We start from the raw sequence: 27,564 nt of genomic DNA, 5'->3' as shown, positions 1-27,564 counted from the left end.
TAAAGCATCACCTCCTCGCACAGTTACCTTGTATGTGTGTCGGGGAGAGACCTGAATGCATTCCCTTAGCAAATCCCCAGTGCTCAGTACAGCACTGCTGACGGCGGGCCTCACGCTATACACCACACTCCCAGAGAGCTGGCACTCCACACGGGGAGCATGTCCCCATCTCCTCTAGCCTCCCTGGGAGCCCGGCATCTACCACTCCAGGCTGTCTCTACGACTCTGCAAGAAGTGAGATCGTGCAGGTCTCTCTCTGTGTCGGGCTGGTTTCACACAGCTCTGCACACTCCTGCCTGTTGCCACAGATGCCAGACTCTCCTTTCCTGGAGGACGCGCGTGCGTGTGTGTGTCCATCACAATGTCTTGTCTGCCCGTCATCGATCGACACAGGCTGTCTGCTTGTCTTGGCTACTGTGAATAATGCTCTGGCGACTACGGGGGTGCAGACGGCTCCTCAAGACACTGACTGCATTTCCTTTGGGAACATACCCAGAAGTGGGACTGCTGCATCGTATGGCAGTTTTCAGCTTTTGGAGCGGCCCCCATCCTGTTTCCTGTAAGGTCTATACCAAATTACGTTCCCACCGCAGTGCATGAGGGCTCCCTCTTCTCCAGTTCCTTGCCAGCACCTGTTGTTTCTTCTTTGATCACAGCCATCCTAACAGGTGCGAGGTGATAACTCATTGTGGTTTTGATCTGCATTTCCCTGATCATGTCCAGAAAGATAATTCACAATATACATCAGCGTTTTCTGGGGAAATATCCCGATCGTGAGTGCTTGGCGTCAGGAAGAAAAAAGGGAAGGCTAAGGGGCGCCTGGGTGGCACAGCGGTTAAGCGTCTGCCTTCGGCTCAGGGCGTGATCCCGGCGTTATGGGATCGAGCCCCACATCAGGCTCCTCCGCTATGAGCCTGCTTCTTCCTCTCCCACTCCCCCTGCTTGTGTTCCCTCTCTCGCTGGCTGTCTCTATCTCTATCGAATAAATAAATAAATAAAATCTTTAAAAAAAAAAAAAAAAAAAAAGGGAAGGCTAAGGACATCGGAGGAGCTGTGCAGGGTCTCGGCTGCAGTGAAGCCCCAGACGATGGGCAGATGAAGAGCGGAAGAGGCCAAAGCAGACACGCAGAAAAGCAACGGCATGCCCAGGCAGTAAAGCCACACGCATGTGCCGTGCTTGTGTCTGTAATGACATCCTGTGTGCGTTTCAGAGATGGGGGCTCTGCTAGTCTCTGACGGAAGACCTGCTTCCTGGAGTTCTGTCCCTGTTCATCTGCTGTCCCTGGGAGAAGTGCTCCCAGACACAGAACACCCCCAGACGAGGTGGCACCCACAGGAAGACTAGCCTCTGACAGTCCATGGAGTAGGCACAAGCCCCTCCCAGCAGAGAGCAGAGGTCACGTCTGCACACACTTGCTCCAACCATGACTACTGCAAACCAGTCTAGCGTGTCTTGAGCCCCGGAGGAACGGAGAATCGGTAGGCCACTGGGGTCAGGTAATCACACGGTCACTTCATTGCTTGATTGGCTTGGTTGCGTTGCTTAGGGAGACTTCAGCAAGGCAAGTGACATGACCAGCTGCAGAGATGTCAAAAGGCATCAGGAAAAGGATCCGTCATGGGAATTATTATGAGGCCGCCATCTTTACTGTCTCTTGAGCAGCACAAACTGCTGGGGACACAAAGAGCAGCTGGAAGCGTCCATGTCGTCCTCATGGGCCATGGCCATGGCTGTCCTGCTCCCTGAACACAAGCTGGAAAATGCTGGCCTTCTGGTCCAGTTTGGGATTCCATGCATCATTTTGCTCCATTAGCCCTAAACCCCTCACCCTGGTTTTTCTAGGCAGACGTGGAGAAGCACACCACTGTGAAGGCTGCTTTGCTTTGCCTTCTCCTGGCTCAAAGGCAAAGCTCCGTTTTGGTGGGAAAATAGTGGGAGGCCTGAGTCATTATTTTAATTATAATATTTTAATAAGAAATTTAATTCTTATTACTTAAAACATGTGGAACTACAGAACAGACATTTCTAAATATCACGACGTCTGATTTCCGATCAATAACAGGCCTTCTGGCAAGAACATGTTTCAGGCGGTTGTAGCCTCTCCAGTGAGGCTCTCCTTAGAGCTCTTAGTTACTATGGAAATGAGGTCAGATGACGAGGTGGCCTCTCAAGGTGCTCTGATTGGAAGGTGACCAAGTGATGGATGAGAGGCCCAGGTCTCGGGGCTGAACTCCTACATCACGTTCCGGTATGTCCTGGACTTCCTCCTTCCAACTGGAGCGGGCTCCTGTCGGGTGAATTCTGACAATGAGGAGATGCTGGCAGTGACCTCTCCCAACCCAGTCGCCAGCGCTCTCCTGCGGGTCCTCGGACCTGGCTTCTGACCCTCACCCTGAGACCCACTTCACGGCCTGCTTGGCCAGCTGCTCGACCGCTGGACGTGTCCACGGACGTGCCTGCTGCACACAGGGCCGGCCTTCCTCCGGCACCGCCTCCGTCAGAGCCAGCGGCCCGTGCAGCCCGCACCCACCCTCCGGCGGGCCCCGGCGTGGGGCACACACACCTCCGCTGTTCTCACGCACCTTCGGTGTGTTTCCATAGTTTCCGCATTGCCTTGCGTCAGCTCAGGCACAACCAGTAGGTTTTTAAATAATACGCTAGTCTACCTGAGCTGCTGTAGTAAGGAAAAAGCAACAAGAAAACGTTCCCAGCGGGAGTCCCAAAATATTGTTCCACTGACCTACCTCTTCTGCTCCAATTTGCCACCCCAAAGAGCGCTCATAAAGGGAAAGCAGCACCCGAATCACTTCATGTCGGACAGCAAACAAGCAGTGCCATTTTTTCTTAACTTGGCACGACTCTATTATTAATTAATTAATCAAGCATGCCACAAATATTTTAATTCAGTGCCTGCTCCGTTGCCAGGCATTATTCTATGCATTTTATCCCAGAAGCCATGAAGGGAAAGGAAAAATTCCCTCACAGGGTAAACGTTTCTAACAGCAAGTCATTCCTGGGAATGCGTGCACTCCTTGGGGAAGCACATTAATATCTTCTGTTGCATTACTATTTAAGGAATCACACCAGGAAGGATTTAGGGCCCTCAGTAGAGTGGAAGGCAGGAATCAGCCAGCAGTGGTTAAGAACTAGTGACGAACAGGGGCCATCTGATAGCTGCCCCGTGGCTGGCCCCCAGCACCTGCTTGGTTCTTGCTGGCTCTACGGGACCCCAGGTTCTCCTGGAATCAGCCTGGGGTGGGGGTGGGGGTCTGAGGAATGTCTGTCCCGTCGCTCACATCTGGGGGCGGTCCACACCAGGGCTTCTCCCAAGGGTGTTCCCAAAGATCCCAGGGATAGGGGCTCCATGTGCTGCTGGGCAGCCACGTACCAGCCCCCCCTGCTGAAGATGAGGGTTAAAATGCCCATCTTGGGATCACTGTGAGTCTCAAACTGGATAACAGCTAGGAGAGTGCTTCTGTGAGCCAAAGAGCACCACCCAGTGTCACTGCTACAGCGAGTCTGAGGGCGGGAGCCTGCCACGGAGCCAGGGATCTTCATTTCCCAAAGGGACTGGGGAATGGGATAGGAGAGATGACCAGGAATTCTGGAAATGACCCCACGAACGTAGCACAGTTCAGGAAAGGTTGTGGATGGTGGGGTTCAAGACAGGGAAGTAGCCCAGACGAACCGAGAGATCCCGAGGATGCCTGGCCACAGAGATGGAGTAGGGCCCAGCTTTGGGATCCTATGTGATGGAATTATTGTTGGCAAGTGAAGAACATCAATTTCCTCACTCACAGTTGGAACCCCCGATGACTGTGTGATGGAGAGTTATCAACACACCTGGGAACAGCTCACACCCAGAAGGTACTTGGTCAGTGCGGACCCTCTTCCCTTCACACCCTTCCCTAGGGGCCATGTTCACATGCGAAATTATGGATCCCAGAGAAAAACAGGGCCTGCTACACCATTGGCAGGGTATTTCCCGCAGTTGCACAAGGCCACGTGTGAACGGGCCCCTCTCCTGCATACAGGTGCAGTGCATACAACGACATAAATCCCTCTCAGGCCACTTGCCCCAGACATGTCACCAGCCCCCCACGCACCCCTACCACGGCCTTTCAAAGCAGCAGAGTCGCCCATGAACCTGGTCACACAGTCACTAGCTCCAGGTCGGTCCTTGCATGAGTTCCACTGTGTTCTCTGAAGTGGAATGCACAAACAACTGAGCTAGAAGAAACCACGCACTGAACAACCTCGGGCCTCCACCCTGCTCCCCCCGACTGTCCGTGGTCCAGCCAGCTCGGATGCACTCCCCAGATCCGCGGTTGGGTGTCCTACATCCTGGGGCAATGAGCCCGGGCAGTGTGAGGACTGTGTTGGTATCTCAACTCTCCCCAGCTGTTCCAAGAGTCCTGAGTGCAAATGCTCAACTGAATTGAGTTGATCTCCTTGTCTACAGCAGGATTTTCCTCCTGACTTTGCACATCGATTGCAGTGAGGGCCCTCCCGAGTTTCTCTCTGACAGTGACCACCGTGAGCAATAATCGTGACATTGGCGAAGTCACCTGGTGTTACTTGGAGCCAGGCTGGCAGTTTCATTTGAGAACCAAAACAACCTAACAACTAACCCCGCGAGGTGGGTACTTTCCTCAAATCATGGATGAGGGAGCTGAAACACAGGGAGGGTAAGAAATGTGCCCAAGGCCACCCAGCGGACAGCAGCAGGATGAGGACCTGAGGCTGGTCCAGAAATGCCTCTCCTGTCGGGTATCGAACCAACAGTACATGAGGCCAGGCAGCTCCGTGTCCACCGATGCTGAGCAAGGCAGCTGGTGGCACAGGGCTGGGAACCGTGTCCCTCAGCAACTGGAGGTGCTGGATCCGTGAGGCAGGGGAGACCGCTAGCCAAGGGGGAGACATGTGAACTCCTCGTCCACCAGTGTGGACCAGAGGAACTGCCAGGAGCTGGATGGACTCACATCTCGTGAGACTGCAGGTGTGGACAGCCGAGCACACCTCCCCTCTCACTGTCACGGACCTAATGCTCTGTGCTGAGCTGAGACCTGAGGTTTGCATGACACATGGCATTTGTTCCCACGCCCACTGACCACAGGGAAGCAGGGAAGCATGAGGACCAGTCCACACAGGATTGACGGCCTTTCTGCTTCATCCTCCGAGCACAGGGACTGTCCTCCTCACTCATGTAAGCCGGCTGCTATTCACCATTACACAGTGGTCCATGGGGGATCGCCCCGCCCCTGAAGGCACCCCCTTCAGGGGCACACCTTGCCAGGAGTCAAGGAAAGAATCAGAGTACCGAAACAATGCAGCTCAGCATTCTCTGGAGCCTTTTATTCCGAGTGATGAATTGTCCCCACAACCGTTTGTTAAGATGACACCAGGGCATTCTACACATTTGTCTTCAGAGCACTGCAGACAATTCCCAGCCTGAGACTGTAACAGGCTTCCAAGCTTGGTGCCAGCAGTGACTGGTAACACTTCCAGTTACACCTATGTGTGGACAAGGTCAGGAGGTTTATTTTTACAAGAGAAGGGGCGAGCACACACCGCAGGCCCTTCGCCAAACCCCTCGTGCAATCTCCTATTTGCTCTTGGTCCAAGCATAGCACGTCGGAGCTGGAAGGGCCACTGTAGACATCTGGTCCCATTTCTTCATTTTACAGAGAAAGAAGAGACTCAGGGAGGTTTGGTTATTTGCCCAAGGTCACATGTCAGTTAATGTGAACGTCTGAACAAAATGCCAAGCCTCCTAATTGTTATTCGTGTGTCCTTATGGCTTACAGCACTATCTGTCTGATACAGCCCTGCGATGGACACCGGCCTCATTTTACAAATTGAGAAATGAATCTGCAAACACAGTAAAAATAAATGCATAGCGCACTTCCAAAGCCTGACGCTACCAGTAACTCCAAAATAAAGAATGTGTCTGCTGATACAAACTGAACAAGTACAAGTCGAGATGTGAGCACAGCCACCCACAGGCACAATTTCAGCAGGGCCCCGACTAATGAGCCCAACCACCTACAACACTTCAACCAACCCGGAATACTGAGTCAACTAAACACAGAGGCCATCGTGTACGTAAGCAAACCGGAATCCAAGCCTGTCAATGCCTCAAGGTTATGAGCTTGAAACTGAAGGACAACCAGTCACAGACAGCTAACTGGGCTCCAAGCCACAGCAACTCAAAAACTGCCACACTTTCTCCACGGAAGTCTCCCCTGGCTCTCGCCTCTGCAGAGCTCCTTCCTGACCACTGCAGTGGGGCGCTGCCAGACTGGACCCAATTTTTGCTCAAATAAACTTAAAATGTTTGATATGACTCAATTTATATTCTAATAGGAATTCACTTATTTCATGGAAATTCACCAGCATCGTGCACCATTTGCTTCTAGCTACCTGTTAAATGGGAATATAATGGCAGAAATAAAAATACATAATGAATATTCTCTGCATCAGCCAGCCCGTACTTCTAATAGAGATGACAAGGCAGAAATCAAAAGCAGGTTTGCTGTAGTTAGTGCTCAGATAAGTTAAGTAAGTATAGAAATAAGGGGCCCGTTAAGAGGAGGATGAATGGGTATCTTTCGGAGGTCTGCAGTAGATCCCATCAGTTTTTCCAGGACTCAATTCCTCCCTCTATAAAATCAAAGAATTTAATTCCTAATAATGCATTTCCTGGATCTTGGAATCTCAGGGAAGGGCTTTGTAGATGAGGAGGGGCTTAGGGGTTAAATGGAGAAAGGGAACATAACAACCATTGCGAAACCCCAGGCTTTGAATCCATTTTTTGCCAAAGCCAGGCATATCTTTCCCTCTGAACAATATGGGAAAATCTCTAAACATCTTTATTAATTTTGCTGAGAAAAACCTTTCTCTCAATCTTTAATCTTTCATTAGGAGCGCCGGTCAGTCGACTGGGACGCGCAAGCAGAGCCAGCAGGTAGCAGCAATCGGTATCAGGAGGACAATAAGCGTTAGGTAATAATTTCAATTCCCAGACTCTGTTCTTTGCTCTCCAGCTTCATTTTCTGTTGTAATTTATCAGTTATGCCAAGACTGGCTCCGCTCTTGGAAAAACAACCCCATCTCTGTGTAAAAGACACTGCCAAGAGGTGAATATTTTAAAGAGAAAAATCATAAAGCATCAAGGATGGAGAAGGTATTTTAGGGAAGGTGACTCCTCCTTTCTCAGGATTATACTTCACAGAGAATCATTACTGTTTCCCTTGCCAAAGGCTTAAAAACTCATCTCTGCTTTCACTTTAACAGCAATTATTAATCTACACCACTCACATTTCCGTCCTTCTTAAACCACCAATATTTTAGCCTGCGCATCCCCTGAATCAGTTATGGATACACTGGAGCAACGTCAGAAATGCATACATAATACCCACTGTTAAACATCTACGAAGTAGTTAAACACAGTTACACAGAGCTTTGCATTAGCACAATGTTGCTGGTAAGCTAGGCAACCTTGCTTATGCTTGCCCCTTTGTAATTCCCTCCACACAAGGCCATCAGTTAATAAAAAGATAGCTATCAAGTCCTTATTCTTTCCTCAGCCTTATTTCAGGTGTTGTTTAGAATACATTAGAAAAAGTATGCAAGGAGTTTATCATTTCGATAAAGAGCCACATTTGTCAAATCAAAAGAATTTGAGGATCAATGTCCTAAACAAGCATTCTGAAAAAGAAGAGATTAGGATTTGCAGAGGTAGTTGAGAAGACTTAGAGGGAGAGAGAACAAATGAGACAAGCCCATCTTCGAAAGAGGTATAAAATGTGGATTGTGCAAGAGTGAGGATGAGTCAGGCACTGGAAGCAACACAAGTAAAGGCAAAGGTAGGAGCCAGTAGCATGTAAGAGACGGGGCTGCAAGGGGTGTCCCTAGCCTGAAGCAGAGTTCATGACACAGGGTAAGAGTACACTTCGTTTAGTGACAATTTAAAATACTTGTAAGACCCTGTGTATGCCCCGCTCAAAAGGATATAGATAATGTAAGACACAACCCCAGGTCTCAGTGAATCAGAGTATGGTTGTGACAATATGCCACATCTCTACCCACTCAGTCTGTGGACACTTAGGCTGCTTCCACGTCTTGGCTGTTTGTTGTGAATAATGCTGCAGAGAACATGGGGGTGCAGATGCCTCTTCCACGCCTCCTTCACATCTCCTTTGGATATATACCCAGAAGTGGGATTGCTGAATCATACGGTAGTCTTATTCACCTCTTTACTGAAGTCTGGCAACCTATCATTGATTATTATCTGTCGTTAGACCTTTTTTTCATGAGCTCTTATATGCTGTATTTGTGCTCTTCTTTTATTGAGGTAAACTATGTTATTGATTTTAAAAACTCATGATAATATGCTTGCTCATGATTGTTGCTTACCTCTAGGCAATATTTTTCAAATAGGAGCTTTCAGTTACCATCAGTTCATCCTGTTAATTTATGTCTGTTATTTCAAAATAGACCTTTTAAATTATAATTTATCATTGAATAAGGAGATTTCTTCCTGTGAGCCATTTGATGAAGTTACACACAATGGAAAATCCAAAGTCATGTTCTAAGCCAATGGAAATTCCCCTCATGTCCAGAGTTATCTGTATGAATAAATTCATTTAGACTTACTTTGCTCCAGCCAATCAAAGCAGTAGTGCAGGGCTGCTCCTAATGGAGTGCTTCCCTCCACCCTGCCTCACCAACACACCGAGATATAGATATAGATATAGATATAGATATAGATATAGATATAGATATAGATATAGATATAGATATATGTATATATATTACAAATACAGCTTACTGCATCATTGTTCAGTGGAGCCCTGCCTTCTCTGATTCTTTATTCAGAGACTATATGCCACACTGTACCCAGGGAACTCCTGCTGCCAGCACAATCATCTTCCCTCATTCAAAACAAATAGTTACTGGTTTTCCCCATGCAGTAGGTCATTTGTTCTGGAGAGGGTGCTCTGACTGTGTGTCCTGAGATCTGCCGGTGGGAGGGGGGTCTCCTTAAAGGTTTCTCTGGGCCTCTCCTTGACCTTCTCTCTCCTTGTCGGCCTTCCCTCATACATTGTATATCAGGCTTACAGATGTCTCCTGATTTTGTTGTAAAGATGGCATTTGCATTTTTATTTTTCAATTTTCTTGCTGCTTTTGGGTGACTTTCAGGATGATAGGATGGAAAACGCCATCTTTACATAGCTAATTCTAAGTAAGAATCTCTCAATAAATTCTGGGTGGAATTTTAAATACAGAGAGGGAAATGGGTAACAGTAAGACTCCCTGAGGTCTGAAGCCACGAATGCCTTCAGGAATCCACATGGCAGAGGCTGGGCCAGTGCAGGAGACCAGATGCCTGGTGGCAAGCTGAGGGAAAGGCTTCTCTGCCAGATGCCAATGCTTAGGGCCCAGCACTGTGCAGGGGTCAAGTGCAGTCACTCAGGGGTTTGCAAGTGTGCTGCGATAATCTTACCCAAAGAAACTAAAAACTGTCCTCATAAGGAAGAAGCCAGATAGCAGAGACAGCTTGAAGGCGACTTCCAGCAGGCGGCAGTCCGGGACGTGCATCCTCAGCACCCAAATGCCAGGGTCAGGACAACAGAAAGGTCTGCATCTTAAAAGCTTCTTGCCTTTTTTTTTTTTTTTTTTACCTTTTAGTGAAGACCCTTCTATAAATTTCAGCCTTTCTCAGCTTTCTCATAGTAAAATAAAAAATATTTTCTGCTTCATCTTATCCATGATCAGGCCACGAAGAGCACACAATGACTGGATTCAGGAATAAACATGCTTCAAAGCTGTGTGTGCACACGTGTGTGTGTGTATCTATGTGCCTGTGTGTGCACACGTGTGTGTGACACAGAGGCGAAGGAGACGAGCCTGACTCTGTTTACATGGCTGTCTTCTATGAGCAGACTCTTCAGTTCCCGGCCTCCGCTTTGCTCAACAAGACAAGCATGGTTAGAACGACGGTCAGGGAGGGAGACGCAAATCTGAATAAACAAGTCTGGAGGAACGTGTCCATGAGACAGTGGAGGGGAGCGGTTCAGCACGAGAAAGTGAAGCGTCCACGACACCAAGTTAAAGAGAAAACACTGAAAATGGCCATCTTACACATTTTCAACGGTTCACCCCATTGTTCCCTCTACCTACCTCATTCTCCCAATACAGCACCGCATTCTCCACTTGGAGATAAGTGAACAGGCTCGGAATCCTCACAGTCACACAGCTGGCCTCCCAGGGCTGGGCAGGGAGCCCCCGTGCCCTAGTGCGCCACGCCTGTGCGCCATGCTGCACCACGCCCCACGATCCTGATGCATCATTAGTAGCGGGACATGCATAACCCCATTTTCTGTTGCTTCTGGTTACTCAATAATAATCTTTCTTTTGTAAGAAAATAGCCTGCTCTGAGACAGATACTATCCAAAGCAATAACCATGCCCTCCACTTGACCTTCAGGCACAGCCACGGCCGGACCTTCAACGCTGCAGGGAAGGCTTCCCAACTAAGTGCACAACACGAGCCAGTGCCTTGTAAGAGCCAAACGCGACTCTCGTGAGCACCGCCGCAAACTGGGACAAGAAGCAGTGAGTGTCTGCCGGGAGAGCATGTAGGTCAGCATCACCCCCCGTAACTGCCCACCCCTCGCGAGGCATGGCGCTTGTGCCCCTCGGGCTTCCGGTGAAGAAGTGCCGGCATCCTCCCCAGATTCCAAACGAGTTATGATTCCTTTAGCTGAGGATACTCTGTGCTTCCTTCCTAATTTTTCATAGAAAGTGTTCTCTGGAATGTGTTACCCGATAGCACCACAAACCAGACAGGAGAGACGACAGTAAGTGCACGTATTAATTACGCACCATCGTCGTCACAGACAGGGAAATATGCGGGCCCACGCCAGCACTTCCAGAAAAGCACACATGAAACGTCTTCAGCAGGAATTACGGCCACGCTGGATTTGGTTTTGAAGTAGTGTTTTGCCTGTTTGTTGTTCGCTTGCTCATCGTGGGACAGTGACATCGGCAAGCCATCGTGAGCGCAAATATCCCACATTCTTCAAAGATTCTGGGTCCAGAGTCCAGAAGGCTGAGTCTGAGGCCCAGGCGCACTGCAGAGCAGCGGGGTGACTGCTCACCTCTCGGGGCTCCGTGTCCTCATCTAAAGGATGGGGGTTGCATTCACTCACCACACGCTCCACAGATGCAAGTCAAGGGTATCTGAGGTGCCGGGCAGAGACCAGGGAGGGGGTGCAGCGCGGTGCGTGAGACAGACCCAGGGGCCCCGCTCTGGGGCACTCGTGTGGTGCGTGACAGCAAACAGGCATCTCATGCCTGTAGGGGCCATTTTGTGTCATACCCCAAATTCAACCATCCCTCTTGTCAGGAACATTCTGCATGGGAAGTCTAGGCCTCTGACCACCGACTGGACGGGATGTGAGTTGTCTTTGGGGCAGGACCAGCTCTCCTCACAAAGCGACCAAAACTCTGAAGAGACACTGCTTTTATCATTTCTTCCTGGAACAAAACTATGAGAAACACTCTTCTCACTGTCAATCAATAGAGGGAGGACTGCGGCTTTTCCCCTAAAACACACAATGAAATTACTGTGGACTTTGAGGAACCAGAGAGCCCTTCCCCACTCTACTCTGACAACGGCCCCGGCATTCCTGTTGCACAGTTGAGTTTTCGACATAAATTATGTGAGGCCACATGTATTTCATCTGGGTTGATTCAAGAAACTACAAGTGTCCTAATACTCAGTGACAGAAGTTGACATATCAAAGGGTTCACAGGAACACCAACAAAAAATAAATCACCATTTCGCTGCCCCTCCCCAAAACTAAATTCCTCATTTTACAAAGACCATATAATCCTTTCGTTTTCAAACAAATACCACTGCACCATTGTTATTCTAGCATAAGCTAGCATAAATCTTACAACAAGGAGCATGCCCAACGAGCTCTTTAATAGCCCTGCTTGCGGGGCTCCTGCCTGACACGGGGCCGCGGCAGAGTCGGAGGGGATTACGCGCGTCAGCCGCGTCAGTTGGTGGCAACGGCAGCACAAAGGATCGACCTGAGAACTCCCCACAGGAAACTATGCTCTGTGTTTTCCTGCCTCGTAAAAGGAGGGGGGAAAAACAGCGATTAAATTAATTGGCACTAAAAGCATGTAATAGTTATCTAATCTATTAATTTTTAGTTGAATATTAACTCTAGTGTCTGCCATGACACGCATTTGACCTGCACAAGGAGCCAGGTCACCACCTCCGTCTTTGAAAGGAGACAAGGGGTTGGGGAAGCGAGGGGGAGGGCATTCTTTCGCTCTGACCTTGTATTCGAAGATTGTGTTTGCTTTTAGACAAGTATTGACTTTATGTGGGGCCAACCTCGTTGAGCCTGATGTAGCACGTTCCTCCGTGAATTTTAAAGGACCGCAGTTCAAGAGGTAGCTTTTAACTCTCAGACGTTTGGAAAAGTTAAGGTGATACCATCATTCTTCAAAGGAGAAGAGAGCATTAGTTCCTAAGGAGAGAGCGCAGGAAGAGTTGCCCAGGGCCTCTCAATAGGACGGATGATGACGCAGAGCCCCCAGGTCTGTTCTCCCTGTGGTCCCCCAATTTTCTATTCCACATTCCAGGAGCGAGCATGAACTCCGGAAGAAAAATCATAGCAGTAACAACCTTGCCATTTGCTTGTGCTTTTAAAAGATATGGCTAAACCCAGAGTGATTCCTTAACCTGTCCACCTCCTTCAGAAGAAAAACCGTGAAAAACTAGGCAATTCCCTGGAAACTATCTGATGATCCAAACCACGTAAGGACTTCCCGCCCAGTGACGGGAGACACTGGGACAGACACAGACAGACTCTGGCTGAGGCCGCCCTAGGAGGGGTTCCCAGGCTCCCCATCACCGTCTGTCACTCTCTGTGCCGGTGTTTTCTTACAGCCTGCGTCCTGGAGCTCAGAACTTCAAACCTTGGGTTCATGGCACAACAAAGAAAGTTGGGTATTTTCACAAGCAACGAGAGTCTCATTGCAGTGTTCCTCTACCGGAGAGCTGCGTGCCCAGGCTGCAAGGCGTACTCAGTGGAGAAGAGCCCAGCCAGCCCGCAGGGAACACAGAAGCACCTACTCATTGGAACAAGGCATTGGTTGACCGTCAGAACCATGCAACAGAAGCTGGTGGGATCACCAGGCTGCCCTCCACACGTCCTCGAACGACAGGATGCCTGTGTGGAAACAAGTCCAGCAGGTGGGTGCTCCCGGGGAGCCCGCCGCCTATGAATCAGAGACCGCCTGTCGAAAGCCCACCATTGGTCCTGATAGCAGAAGTGTTTGTGACCCACCTCCCAGCTGTCAGAGGGAGTCTCTGACCAACAATGGCCTCTCCTTGATGACAGCGTGGAGGAGCCCAGGGCAGAAATGCCCCCGGGTCCCCCAGGAGCGACTTGCAGGTGCTCCCAATCCAGAAACCAGGGAGAAGCCCCAGACCATCCCTGTGCTACGGGCATATTGCGGTGCGAACTCGGAACCCCGCGGGGCTCCGTGGGCAAGTGCAGTTGAAACAGAGAGCATTAGTTTAAAAATGATTTTGCCAGCTGTCATCAAGTTCCAACAACCACATGTGTCCCTGTGTCTTTGGTGAGTATATTTTAGTACTGAACATCAGATAAAACTATGGAATGGATTCATCGGGCCCAGTGAGGGCTGCCCAAGCTTGCCGCGGAAATACACTCTGCAAACAAGAGCCCGTGCTCAGACCACCACCTGGGATGTCTGTGGCCGGAGGCGTGGCTCTGCGGGCACATTTTGCTTTAGACACCCACTAACACCTGCCTTGTGGGAAAGACCCTGCTGTGAGAGTCAGAACGGCTCCAGACACTCCCGCCACGTTCCCTGCTCCCCCAGCAGCCCCCAGGCCCCACTCCTGAAGAAAGTCGCGGGAGAGGGATGCCGCACCAGCAACGTGAACCGAGCGCACCCCCCGCACAGCACCTCCCGCCTAAGCACGCCTCCCTGTCGTCCGTCTGTTTATATTTTGTCTGGCATCCAGCTTTAGATTGTGTGAAAATGCCTGGCACTCCAATAGCAGAAGCATGAAATACCGCGTAAGATCAGGGTCGCTAAACGAGGTGGCTACACGCAACAGCAGGTGCTCAAAAGTCAGGGGGAGCGCGTCAGACCATTGTTACACCTTCTCGTACTCGCAAGTGACTTCACTGTGTTGTGTGCTATTTTCCCATGATTCACTCGTGACCTCCGTGGTGTATGAAACACCAGGTGTTGTGCTAACATGTTATACATGGACTACCTCATTCACCCTTATGAAAGATAAGGTCATTATCCCCGCTTTTCAGCTAAGGACAAACTGACGCGCAGGGAGGGCCCAGAGCTCATCCAGACTGAAGAGGGAGTGGCAGCGGGCTGGGACTCACCCCCAGGTCTCTGTGACCTCAGAGCGGAGCCCCCGACCAGCCAGGGGGCTGCTGGCGCATGTCCCTGTCGGAGGGGCGGCAGCAGCCCCGGGGCTCGTTAGCCGGCTCCCGGTCGTCAAGCGCAGCCCGGGCTCGTGCAGCGAGGCTCTGCTCTGTAGCTGCGCAAGGACCTCGGCTCCAGCTGCAGACGTTGGAATGTGCACAGCTCATTCCAAGGCCCTGGCTACACGCTGCCCTTCCCTTCCTAAGAGGACAGGCCCCGCATCTCTGATGCCGCAGCCCCAGGGCTCCCATCCACGGGGTCCGAGGGGGGCTCCCGGGATCTTAGGGGAGTTCCCCGGCCACCGCTGCTGACAGCCCAGCCAGCTTGCCCTACGGCGCGCTTGTCCCCTCACCCACGCCGGGCACGGTGGAGCAGTTGCGCCTTCCTCCTGCTGCGCTTGAAGCCACATGGGCTCTTGTCCAGCTGTGACCCCGTTAGGTCTGGCAGAAAGCGGGACCAGATGGCTCCTCCTCTCCCTTCCTAGTGTGTCCTCTGTTTTTAAATAAAGGCGATTTCTATCTCTGCCTGACCAGGGTTACCTGCTGTGAATTATTTTTTTTCCAAAAGTTAGTTTCCTGAAAGAGTGCCAGGCAGAGAGCCCATCCCACCTTGGTTTACCCATGACTCTGGCCTCCCCCCTGAGATCCAACCCTTGAAGCTGGTTGGATCCAAGCCTTCCTGCAGGCGACAGGCCTATTTTTCCTTCAGATACACTAGAAAGAGAAAAGATGTAGAAGAAACCAGTGTCTCAGCTCTCATGAACCGCAGTGTCTCAGTGGAGGTTGATTTTACTGACATAGAACTGTGTTAAATGTCTGTGTCGCGGCTGCAGGCCCAGGTATCGGCACCCTCCCCAATGCTCTCTACCTGTGCGAGCGCGGTGCTCTCAGGGGCTCTGAGCACTGGCATCCTGAGGCCGAGGCCCTCCTGGGGAGTGGGGAGCGATGCATACAGCCAAGTGCGGCTCATTTACCGGGGCCCAGCGCTAAGAACAGCTGCCTTTCATCATTTCCCTCCAATTAATTTAGGCAAGTGTGTCTCCTCCTCGGCAGACGGAGCCCACAGACAGCAGGTGTTGATGATAATGACATCAAGCAATATTTATCAGGTGCCAAAATTTAATGGGCTGCCACAAAATTAAAATGGTTTTGTAACTCACAATGAAGTGTCCATCTGAGGTAGAAAGTGTTTGCTGTCTTCCATGATTCTTGGTTTATTTTGGCCAAATGATGAAGTAACTCTGAGGTGCGCTGTTTCCCTTGAATTCTTGTCTAACAGAACAGCAGGCGTTTCACAGATAAGAGCTGTGACTTTCGGAAGAGCTGGACATTTCCAAGTATGTTTGGAATTCAGAAGGACTGTAGCCATTACGGTGTGTGTCTCATTCCCAGCCTGAAGTCCTTGGCGATGGAATGAAGGGCTGAAATGGGGCAAAGTGGTCTCTTTTCCTTTCGTGTGGGAGGAAGCAGGATGGGGTTTACAGCAGTGCTCTCGGAAGAGCGGGTTATTTATTACACCGCCCCGACACCGTGCCTGTGTTACCGTAGAGACAGCACAACTGTATTCTATGCACTGTCTTTTCTGCAAAAGAGAACCAAATTCTCTCAGGCCACAGACCATGTTTCCATCCATTCTGCTCACCAAGGACATGCTTCCCTGACTGCCTGGGGTCTGGCCCAGATGTCTGGGCTGGATGGTCAGTGACACCAAAGCAAACCTGGTCTGTGACAGTGAACGAGACTTTAGTGTGCACCCTGAAGGACGAGGGTGGGAGGCACAGAGATGCTGAGCGCTCCCACAGAAGTTCTGCCAAAAACGCTGCCTCTAGAAAAGCAGCCATCCAGCAGCACTTAGGCACAGGGCCCGGTGTGCCAAGAGAGAAGTTTATGAATGGGGTGTGTCCCACGGTCAGACACAGAAGTGAGCATGCCCTGTGGCCCGTAAGTGGCATCATGACTGCCACCAGCACTGCCCTTTATAACCAGGTGTGTTCAAATGCAGGCCACGCAAGCAGCAACTACCTTCCTCTCCAAAAGTGTCCCCAGAAGGTGAAGTGCTGGGCCCCGCCCCACCCCCTGCTCCACGAGGGCTCCCCGCTGCCTTTCCTGCCTCCATCCTCAGGCTGCCTCGACTCCGTCCAGCCTGGGCAGCCATGTGTTCTCCTCTGCCTGTTACTGTCCGGTGGGGCAGCAGGGCACTCAGCAGAGTGTGGTCCCGCCAGGTAGGGGGAGAAGGACCCAGGTGTCTGTTTATTCCTACTCACCACACGCCCCCACAGCCACAGAATTACACATTTAAAAAGAAAATGATGAATTGGTGCTTTTCGAAATAAGTACAACACAATATAATAAAATTTCTAAACAAGCACCACAATCAGAACAAAGAATAAGGATAGTAATAGTAGGATGAGCCGGGAGCGACAGGGACACATCCAACATACTCTCATGTTCTGTATGTGCCCGAGCTGGGGACACAAGTCTGGGTCCAAGTGTCTAGTGTCAAATACACGGGCAAACCTCAGCTCTTCTAGGCTCCAAGGCAGGCCCCCCTGTCAAGACAACGGGTGCAAACAGCATAGCAGTAGCCTCACGGTGCTCACGGCCATGAGGTTATAGGGTCCCCTCCAGCCGTGGCCTCAGTTGCTAAAATGCAATTCAGAAAGGAGCAGTTTGTAGTCCTTCAACAGCCAGGGACGCCCCAGTACCGGGCCAGCCCTGGATGTGCAGTGTAGGACGGAATGGTCTCAAGACAATTATGGTCCAGCAGGGGAGACAGGCAGCAAGCACTCAAGTCCGTATACACGTGCAGAATGTAACCAGTGTGTGCAAGAATGTGAACACGTATGTTGAGAGAGGCCAGCAGGGAACTCGGAGTGGAGGGGCAATGTTATAAATGCATCCTGAAGGCCGAGAAGGAGCTATTCATGCAGGGAGGGAGGGAGGCTTTCAAAGAAATGGGAAAGTGGGTGTGAGCGCTCCATGGAGGAACAGCAACCCCACAGGGTCCAGCAGAGAATCCACGGGTCTGCAAACGAACATATGGAAAAAGCACACCTTTGTTTTCACCAACCTCTTACTGAACTCCAGCGTTCGTCCAATGATGAATGTAGGCAACCAAACCTGTCACCTCTGAGATCACGGAAAATTTCACATCCAGTGACAACTGCTGAAGATCTCCCAAAACAGTGCTCGGGCTCAGTGCTGCCCCAGAGCCTGGGGGCGTGGAGCCACCAGGTCCGACACCTGAGCAACACTTCTCTAAAAGCACAAATGTCACTATGCCGCCAATTTGTTGCACCTTCCTACAACATAGCTTTCCTCTAGAGCAACCAGCACAACATGTCTTATGCACTGCAAAATCTTATTTTGAGAAGGGACGCAGAGGCTTCACCCAAGGTCTGTGGGCAATCGATTTAACAAATAACGATAAAATTAAGAAAACTCTAGATGAACTAAATCTCTTTCAGAGGTTTCTCCATCGATGCCATTTTGTGCAAATGACCGTTTGATAATAACTGAATAGCAGTGGGATCCAAAGTAACTCACCACAAGAAATAGGAAAAAGAAGGAAAACCACCTCTAACGAATTTAAAAATGGGGAAATTCAATATCCACTTATGATCTATTACTTCCAGAAAACTATGGATAGAAGAAGATGCTCTCAACCAGATAAAAGACGTCTTCAAGAAATCGACATCAAACATGGCCCTTCGTGAAATGTAAGCGTCTTCTCTGTGAGGCAGGGAATGGCGTCCAGCCTCACCACCTCTGTCCAGCACGGTACTGGAGGTCTACGTGCTTCCATAAGACAAGAGAAAGAAACCAAATGCAGAAGCACTCAGAAAAAAATAAGACTGTCAGTACTCACAGTTGATGCAACTTTAACTTTGTAAGTCTAAAATCGAAGAGAATCTATGGATAAATTATTAGAATTTGTAAGTGAATTTAGGAGGGTTACTGGATTGTGGTCAACATATACAAATCAATCGGCTATCTTTGTACTGACAGCAAACAGACGTAATTTTTAGAAAAGAAAAAGATCATGTAGCAGATGCTTGCAGTGCCCTGAGCTGCATCCCGCTGGGCAGCCTGACTTCAGCACAGCTGTGGTGGACAGCTCCACGCACACTGATGGCCCCACAGCAAGCACACACGTGGGGTCTGCTCGTCCGCTCCGTGCACTGGTCCAAGCCCTGGACGTCCTCCCGGTCTATGCACAGAGACACTCAGAAGTACAGCAACAGGGACAGTGATGGAGGCAACCCTCAACCATTGCAGGAATAGGATTGTTGGCAAATGTCCCAGCCTGTCCTCTGGTGGGAAAATCCCAGGACCCATTCTCTGTTTCCCGTGAGACTGAGTCCCAGTTGTCCACAGTGGTAGGAGCTCACTAACACCCGCCTTCCTGGCTTTCCTCTCTTTCCTGTCCCACACTTGCTGCTCTGCTTCTTGGGACCATATTCTAAATGAACTAACTGCTCCCATATCCTTGTCTCGGGCTCTTCTTTAGTAGAGTATAAACAGAAGCCATTTATAGAGCTTCAAATAATACGTATAACGATGAATGAGTCTTACAGAGCCATGCGAAACTTCTCTGCAGAAAACTATAAAAGAGCATAATAAATTAAAGAACTTAAAAAAGTTATAGTACATAAAGCATTTGTAGGTTGGAAGGGTACATATGGCAAAGATATTCATTCACCAAAATGGTTCTATCTATTAAATACAATGCTAATCAAAACCCAGAAGACTTTTTTTAGAAACCTGATGAGCTGATTCTAAAACTATACAAAAATTCCAAGAGCAAAGAGTAGCAAAAATGCTCTTGGATAAGAACAAAGCAGGAGACATGCTTTACTAAACATTAAGAACTTTTAAAGTTACAGTAATTAATATGCTGTAGTATTGATGAAACAAGAAACAAATTGACAATCAGAACAGAAAGGACAGCCAGACATAGGCCCCTAAATGTACAGTCACTTTGTTTAATACAAATGTGGCACTAAGACATGGGGAGAAGTTATTCTTTGTAATAAAAGATTCTAGGATAATTAGATACAATATATATTTTTAAAGGCCTTGATTATTATTTCACTGTGCATATAAATCAATTACATGTGGATAGTAAAAAGAACCACAAAAAGTAAAACAAGGAAGTTTGCTAAAAATAATACAGGAAAAAATTATTACTCTTTCTACTTACAATCATATTTATTGTCTACCCTTCACTTTTTAAGGGGCATTACAGGTTAATGATTGCTTAAACAGTGTTGTTTACTGTACCTTTATATATATAAGACACTTTAGTCTCACGTCATGACTTCTACTTTTAAGGACATTTTAGTGTTAACATCATGACTTAGTCTGTGTTAGTCTCTGTCTGTGTTTTCTTGATGTACTTTTGCCTAACCCTGCTCTGACTTTTTGTTCAGGTATGTATTTTATGAGTGGCTTGTTTTTCTTTCTGAACCACGATGAAAGGTTTTGCTTTTCATTCAAAATCTTAACCCATTTGTATTTATTGTTATGACGATATTTTCTCTTGTTATAGTTATAATTTCCATTTTATGATTTCTTGTTGCTTCTGTGTTTTCTATACTTTAAGAAATATAATTGAAAAGGTCTCACTTAATAAGCAGTTATAATAAAGCATAAAACATCTAGAAATGTAAAACACCTTGGGAAATGTGCCAGACACCTGAAGAAGATTTAAAACTTTACCTGAGAGGCATAAAAAAGGCCTCACAGAAACGGAAGGGTAGAGCATCACTACCACGTCGGTTAAGCTAAGGATTATAACACCACCAACTTTCCTCAGGTTAACTTGTATGTGTCTTGCAATTTCCATGTCAAATAGCTTGATTGCTGTTTTGGTAATTAGATGAGTGAATCTAAAATTTATATGAAAAATAATCTGGCAAAAAGTATAAACATATCTGAAAACCTCAAGATAACAGATGCAGAGCTACAAAGAGCCCAGTGTGAGGTGGAAGAAGACGGGCAAGAGGGAAGGAGCCTGGTGGGAACGAGACGCTGGCAGGCGGGAAGGCACCGTTTGAGAAAAGGCGTCTCACGTAGCAACAGTACACGTGTGTGGATTTGGTGGCGAACACATGTTAGAAATGCACACCACCCCAACGCTGAAGCCTCAGTTTCTGGTCTGTTGTGCGGGGGCTGCAACAGCATCCATGGGAGGGTTAGTTACACAGATGGACACACGGAACATCCTCGGAACAGGACCCGCTGCACAGCCACCGCTCGGAAGGACCTGTCCGCGGCCGCCATTATTCCCGGCGTGCTCGAGCACGTGACAGACTCTGAGATTCCTACAGGAAAGAAGGCTAATCTCACTTCTCCCAAGCTTCCAAAGAATGATTTGAATGGAGCATGCCTTTTCTAAACCTATCATCTCTTCAAATACCTCATACCCTTGGCCCTGAGCCTTCAAAGGAACAAGAATTTAGGATGTAACAAGGACGACATTCAAAGTTACTGGGGAAAAGAGGAGCACTTTTTTAAAATGATACAGAGAAAACTCAACTATTTGGAAAGAAATAAAATGAGGACCTCATTCCAAACTTTGTATAAAAATAAACTATAAGATACTAAATAAACTGAGAGAGAAACAAACTAGAATAAGTGAAAATTGATTAATTAATTAATTGAAAATAAACTACAAGACACCAAACTGCATTTGTTTTCTAAAAACCCCTGTTTTAACTGTGAGGTAGAGGTTGCCTGTATTAGCATAGCCTTGAGGCAAAAACCATAAGGAAAACCTTGGCAGATTTATAATACGATCACTTATAAGTTCCGCAAATTAAAACATGTCATAAATACAATGAAAAGGAAAACTAGCAACCTTTTAAAATATTTGCAGGTATAATCAGTAGGTAAATTAGGAAAACTATGGCCCAAATGGGAGATCATTTAACAAGAAGAGGTGTGATATCCAAAGTAGTATTTAAAACAATTCAAAGAAAAAAAGTAACCAGATTGCATTTTCCCCCATCAACCTGGCAAAGATTAAAGCCCACCTTCGTCAAGTGTCTGGGGAAATGGACAGTGTCCCCTGCAGACAGTACTGGCCTACACTTCCTGAAGGTCACTTTGGAAACTGTAGCAAAAGCTTTAAGAATATGAAGCAGGTTGGTGTGGACGCTTCAAGCCCAGGGGCCGAAGCTAAGGCGCCATGGAGGCTGTAAAGACCGTTATCAAAGCACTGATTCCCGTACCAAACATCGGAGCACAGTGTTCACGAGAGGCTGGCGAAATAATTTTGGTATTGTTACAAGAGAGTCACCTCATGCTGTAGAAGGATATTTAAATAGTTGGGAAAATGCCAAAGACACATTATTGGACCACAAAAAAAAAAAAAAGCAAGCAAGCAAGCAAGCAATTTCCCCAAGGGAAATTGTCCGTGTGGTGCGGGGGGAGGCTGAGAGACCGAGACGGGAGACAGACCCGAGCCCCTGACAGCAAACTGTTAGATGATTGTGTCTCTTGTGTGGCACAGTTTCCAGAGGAAGCTCAGACAGCTGGTATCTCGGGCTCCCGCAGAGCCGGGCCGTGGGTGAGGGTTTGAGGACGAGCAGCTGGCAACGGCGCGGGCAAGAAGAGAGGCAGAGAGGGAACCAGCGTGTCCCTGTGGCAGGCGCCCAAACCCCCCTCACAGGGCTGGGAGACAGAGCAGAAATGCACCCCAAGGTGCCCTACCTGAGAGATGAGAAGCCTGTGGCTTTAATCCACCCCATCCGCCACTGAGGACCACTGGGGGCACCGGCGAACCAGAGCGTCTGACCTCTGCGTGGGGCTTCAGCAGGAGCTCAGGTAGAGGGCTGCAGGTGCTAGCGGGCAAAGCCACGAGGAGGATGAAGGATGCTCAGGGACCAGGCAGAGTACCTGCAGCTTCTGGTCAAGATCGCCAAAGAAGAGCAAAAAGATGGAGATTATTCTTGCAACCATATTAAAAAACAGAAAAATAAAACCCTATTTGGGACACACCTAAGCAGCATACATGACAGTAAGAGTACAAGAACCAGGGCAACCTAGTCAACAGTGCCGGACTCATGCCCCTGCGGCGTTGGGGGGGGGGCAGGGTGCACAAGCAGAGGAGCTGGGGTATCCTGCCCCCACCAGTGGGGGTCCTGTGACAGAGCAGGCTGTGTAGACACAGGCCTCGCCTGGGAGGGGCGGGCAGGTAACATCGTTTGCACCTCACATGTGGTGTGGCAGAGGCACACGGAGGGAAGAAAGCAAGTGGGATGGCACCGGCGTGAGCGGCATCCCGCCACCCCTCACTTGGTCAAACTGGGCACAGAGTCAACAGTGCCCTCTCAGCCAGCACGGACCTGCTCCCCACCAGCCCAGGAAGGGAGTCAAGCGATCCCTGATGATACAGTATTAACACACAGACTTCCAACGTTCTACCTTAGGGCAGTCAGCTCAGCCCCGGCGGCAGGCGGGGGGGGCGAGCTCCGTGCTGCTGCTGAATGCTGCGTTCTGCCAATGCACAGCAGCGCTCACTCTTTGCCACACTTCCTACTTCTGACCCAGGACTGTGTGTCAGTCTTTTCTCACAAGGATCCGATGGCTTGCGACACAGAGTTTGCCTGAATGGACAAGAAAAGACAGACAGAATCGCATACAATATGCAGAGCGTCGGCGAGAGCGGGCATGGGGCGCTCTGGGCCGCCCTGCACGGCCACACGCTCTTGGGACACAGAGCGCCTGAGCAAGAAAGACAGCCCATGCTGTCTGGGCCTGGCTCACACCTCGCCTCTGCCACTTCAGCCCCGCGGTGAAATTAGTGGTGAACGTTCAGGCGGGGTCCCGACAGGACTATAGGGTGACAAGTGATACCAGAAAAGCTGAACATAGAAACCGCTGATGGGTGTTTTGGCACTGGCGTGGACTCCATAATGCCTCTAAAACCCAGTCGCAAATTTGTAAATCAAATCAAAAGTATGTGAAATGAGCCCAAGTGGGAGAGATAAGTGGGGATGAAATCAAAGGAGGGGTAACATATTGCATTGTGAGTCTGAATTTAAAAATGAGAGACCATCTTGGAGGGAACTAATCACTTTTTGGCAGAATAGTTTCCTTCCAATGAAAGTTCCGATGCAGACTATCAAGTGTTACTTGAAATAGTTTCTGCCTCATGTTACCTTTATTCTGATCTTTTTAAAACCTGCCATTAAGTTTAGTTCAACTCACACTGATTTAGCAGAAGGTTGGTGCAAATAGGGTTCGTGCGACCAGAGTCTGTTGTCAGAGTGCTATACAATGCACCCATTGATTGGGGCACAGCCAACTCCCTCTCCAGGCTGGCCCCCATCCCTATCTCACCCCAAACCTGGAAGGGGGGAGAGCAAAATCCACAGACACCACCCCTGAACTGTGGATTGCTTGTGGCTACATGGGTAAATGGCCACTTGAGACACAGGCATGCACATCTAAGGAGAATTGTTTTCATAAACATCCGTGGACAGAAAGTTACTCGGGGGATGTCCAAAGGGGGGCTGCCAGCTCCTCCTCCGCACTCTGCCTGGGAGGTCTGGACGGGCCCCAGGCTTCATGAAGCTTCTGACCACGAACACAGCCAGCTATGTTTGTGGTGGAACGGACCCAAAGCACAACGCACCTGTCCCCAGGCCTTCTCCTGCACACGCAAGCACATGGCCTGCCCACAACCTCAGGGAAACACAGGCTCTCTTCAGACGCTGAATATTATTTTGACTTTAGCCTGGGACCTGTAAGTGAGCAAAAATATTTTTAAAAACTCACACATTTGAAGCGTGAGTGGGTCTAGCCTCGTGGGCAGACTTCCAAGGCACAGCCGCCTCATCGAATGAAAGCGGCTGGTCCCTCCTCATTGTGCTTCAGACCCCGACATCAATGTGCTGACTCTGGGGTCCATATCTAAACTGCCTCCCTTGTGTGTCCTGGGAGCAAAATCTCAGGGCAGATGGGAAACGCAAACCAAACAGAACAAAGCCCAAATCCCCACAACTGGAGGGACAACTTTGCTTTACAGGAGCTAGAAATAGTCTTGGCAGCGACGCCTTGTCTGAGGGAACATTTCAGGCGACCGTGCTTGAGGACACATCTTATCTTCTGTGCTAATGCCACTTTTATTGGGCTCTGCATTTTGTGATTGCTGTGGGGCTTGCAGCTGTTGTCTTGTTCCACACTCCTTTATTCCTTTCGCCTACCCAGTGCAAGGGAGCCCTTCCTTTCCTGGGTATATACGGCGATCGTTTTCATAAATACTCTATTTTTTACTAGAAGTATCATATGTGCATGTCTTGTGCTCCAACCGAATCAAAGGATGCTGTAGGACATGGCCTCTATTCATGCCGTCACCCTGTCATCTCCAGCATCATGCTAGGCACACAGCAGGAGCTCAACGAGTATTTGTTGATTAATGGAACTTGAACCATGAAAGACAGCCCTCTTTGGGGAGCTCCATCCCTTAAGTGGGCCAATTAGCTTGTCTGCTCCCCATCACCACTGATGGGATATTGTGAATTACCCACGTCTACAATCAGCGGATGCAGGTACTCATCATTGTGAATAGCTTTCCACTCCTTCAGGCTACCAAAAATAGCTGTACAGTAAACTCTCATTATGCAGGATGATGGTAAGATGGGGTATTCTAATTAATTAAACATTCGAGGGTCAGTAAAAAGAACATATATATGCAGAAGACCAACTTTTACAAAATGAGAATATAATAAGATACAGTTAGTCCTAAAATCATACCAAACATGATATAACTGCTTCATTCGAGAACGGACTAAGAGCCTCGTCTCGGACCTTGTGCTGTGCACACAGGGTGTCAGTTTGGAGAGAAAACCTGTAGTGCCATAAACATAGCATGTTCAAAAGAGAGTCTGAAATCTTCCCTGACTCCTGATACATCTGTGAAACTCCATTTTAAATGTTCTAGGATCAGCACTATTTTCATTAGCTGAGACTTTAATAAGTTACATCAACTTCCTGGCTGCTTTAATTCTGGACAAAGGGTGATTAAAGAACACGGCTTCCAGACTTTAAAGTGAATGAGAAGAAAGTTTGAGAGAAAATTTCCAGGGAGCTAGAATGTTAGGAGTTTCCTGACTCCCACAATTTTGTCTGTCTCGCTCTACAGGAATTAATTAATTAGTATTCTCTTTTTAAAATTCTATTTTGGTCACGCGTGTTAACAGCCATTTCAGCAGAAATTGAAGCAGTTAAAATTAAATTTTGGCATATTTACACAGCTTTTATTCAACTTTAAATTTATTTATTCAAAGATTATCTAATGAACAAAAAAAGAATGTATTAACTATTGTTTCTGGCTTTTTAGCCTGGGAAATGTAGGTTTCGTTATGCATTTGCACTCAGAAGCATTTGAATAGTAAGAATATTTTTAAATGAATAAAATGACATTAAAACACAACGTGGACCCATAAATCTGTGGTTGTTAACCCAGGCCACACACTAGGATGACCCAGGAGTCCTTTAAAAAGCCACGCCCAGGCCGTGCCTGAGCTTTTTTTTTTTTTTTTTTTTTTTTAAATTTAAATGTTCCAGGGTGGGGCCCAGGCGTGCTTTCGCTATTCAGGGAGATGCTAACCCGAACTGAAACCCAATACTGGGGCAGAGAGAAAAATGAGCTTCTTAATTGAATATGTATTAAAACAAGAAGGATCTGTCCCATGTGAACAAGAGAGGAAACTCCCATCTCTGTGGGCAAGGGCCACATCCACGGAGGAACATTCCCCAGCAGGACTTACCCGCGGTCCCGAGGCACTGATGAGCCGCCCCTTCTCCTGTCTCAGCAGGCTTCCCTCACCTTGGTGCTCCTCACACAATTCCAAACCTTAAGGGAAAACGAATCCACAAAGTCTTCTCATCTTTCTATTAATTTAGAAGTGGCCCAATCCCTCACAGAAGGTCCTGGAAGCAGAAGCATCCCGTAATTGGTTCCCACATATTTACACTGGGCACACAAGTTTGCTCACCAGATAACATCTCGGGTGAGCGTCTGCGAGGAGGTGGCTCGAAAAGCTCCCTATCACGACATCAAAGCAGTTGGGAGATGAAAGGGCATCTGTATATTTGCATCATAAACAAGCTTTACATATTAGATATTCCAAGAATCTTTCATTTTAACAGGTGGAAAAACAAGGACAGAAGCAGTTATGTCAAACACAGAGCCTCCCTTGTGGTTGGTGATTCAGTTTGTGCGGCTTGGGAGAACCACTGCAATTAAGTGTCTGATGAGCAAGGACTTGTTCAGCTCTTTGTAAGGTACAGTGTTTACTGATCCCTGGTTTATGGGGTAAATCTATCAGCGTTTGGGCACAGCTGCAAATAAATGTTTATGGGGACGATTTTTATGCTAGGGAACAAATTCCAAAATTTTTATGTCCTTTCTGAAGTTTTGTAACTTGAGCAGGGCAGCTGGGTACGTCAGCCTGCCTAGTGCACGTGAAGACCCGCATCGCATAGGGTTGGGGTTAGGGACAGCATCGCTCCGGACTGTCTTGCTGCAGGTCCGCGGGGCAGGACCCGACGCAGGCCTGCCGCTCAGCTCCCCGGCTGCACAGCGGCGAGTGGGGACCGCCACTCCTGCCCTCAGCAGGAAGCAGGCTGCCCTGTCCAGGCGGCTCACCATCCTCCTCCACCTGTGTGAGGCAAGGAGCCAAACGGCTCTCACCAAGGAGACTCAGCAGCAGACCAGGTGTGTCTACCTGTACCGGAACCTTTGAAAGAGTCCCACTCACACACACTGCACGTCTGAATCACAGAAACACCTCTCTGAGACGGCTTTCAGAAGGAGAACACCATCATTTGTTGGAAATTATGATCTACTGTCCACACAGCAGTCCTATACACAAAATACTTCACTAAAATGCCTCTCCATTTAGAACGATGTTATCTAACACTGCAACTTCAGCCTCTTTCAGAGATAATGTTTGGAACACAAGGACCTTGGAAATATTTAAATAAATCAGCTACTTGATGCCATCACGGGAAGACACATTTCACATCAGCATCATTAAAGATA

The 27,564-nt window shown here is 48.6% G+C and overlaps 1 long non-coding RNA gene across 1 annotated transcript in view; it reads right to left on the bottom strand.

The window, feature by feature from the left end:
* The window catches only part of LOC123789514 (uncharacterized), a 133,336-nt gene that overhangs the window by 90,199 nt on the left and 15,573 nt on the right, over positions 1 to 27,564 (bottom strand). The window contains exons 2-5 of the long non-coding RNA XR_006778831.2: positions 26,288 to 26,373; positions 24,151 to 24,259; positions 22,938 to 23,119; positions 22,224 to 22,418 (exon numbers count right to left, since the gene is read on the bottom strand). This is a non-coding gene — a long non-coding RNA (uncharacterized LOC123789514). The remainder of the gene's footprint in view (positions 1 to 22,223; positions 22,419 to 22,937; positions 23,120 to 24,150; positions 24,260 to 26,287; positions 26,374 to 27,564) is intronic.

Source organism: Ursus americanus, chromosome 3 (genome assembly GCF_024610735.1).
Source record: "Ursus americanus isolate L20-20 chromosome 3, mUrsAme1.1.p, whole genome shotgun sequence".
NCBI classification, from domain to species: Eukaryota; Metazoa; Chordata; class Mammalia; order Carnivora; family Ursidae; genus Ursus; species Ursus americanus.
This window is presented reverse-complemented; position numbering and strand designations above follow the sequence as displayed.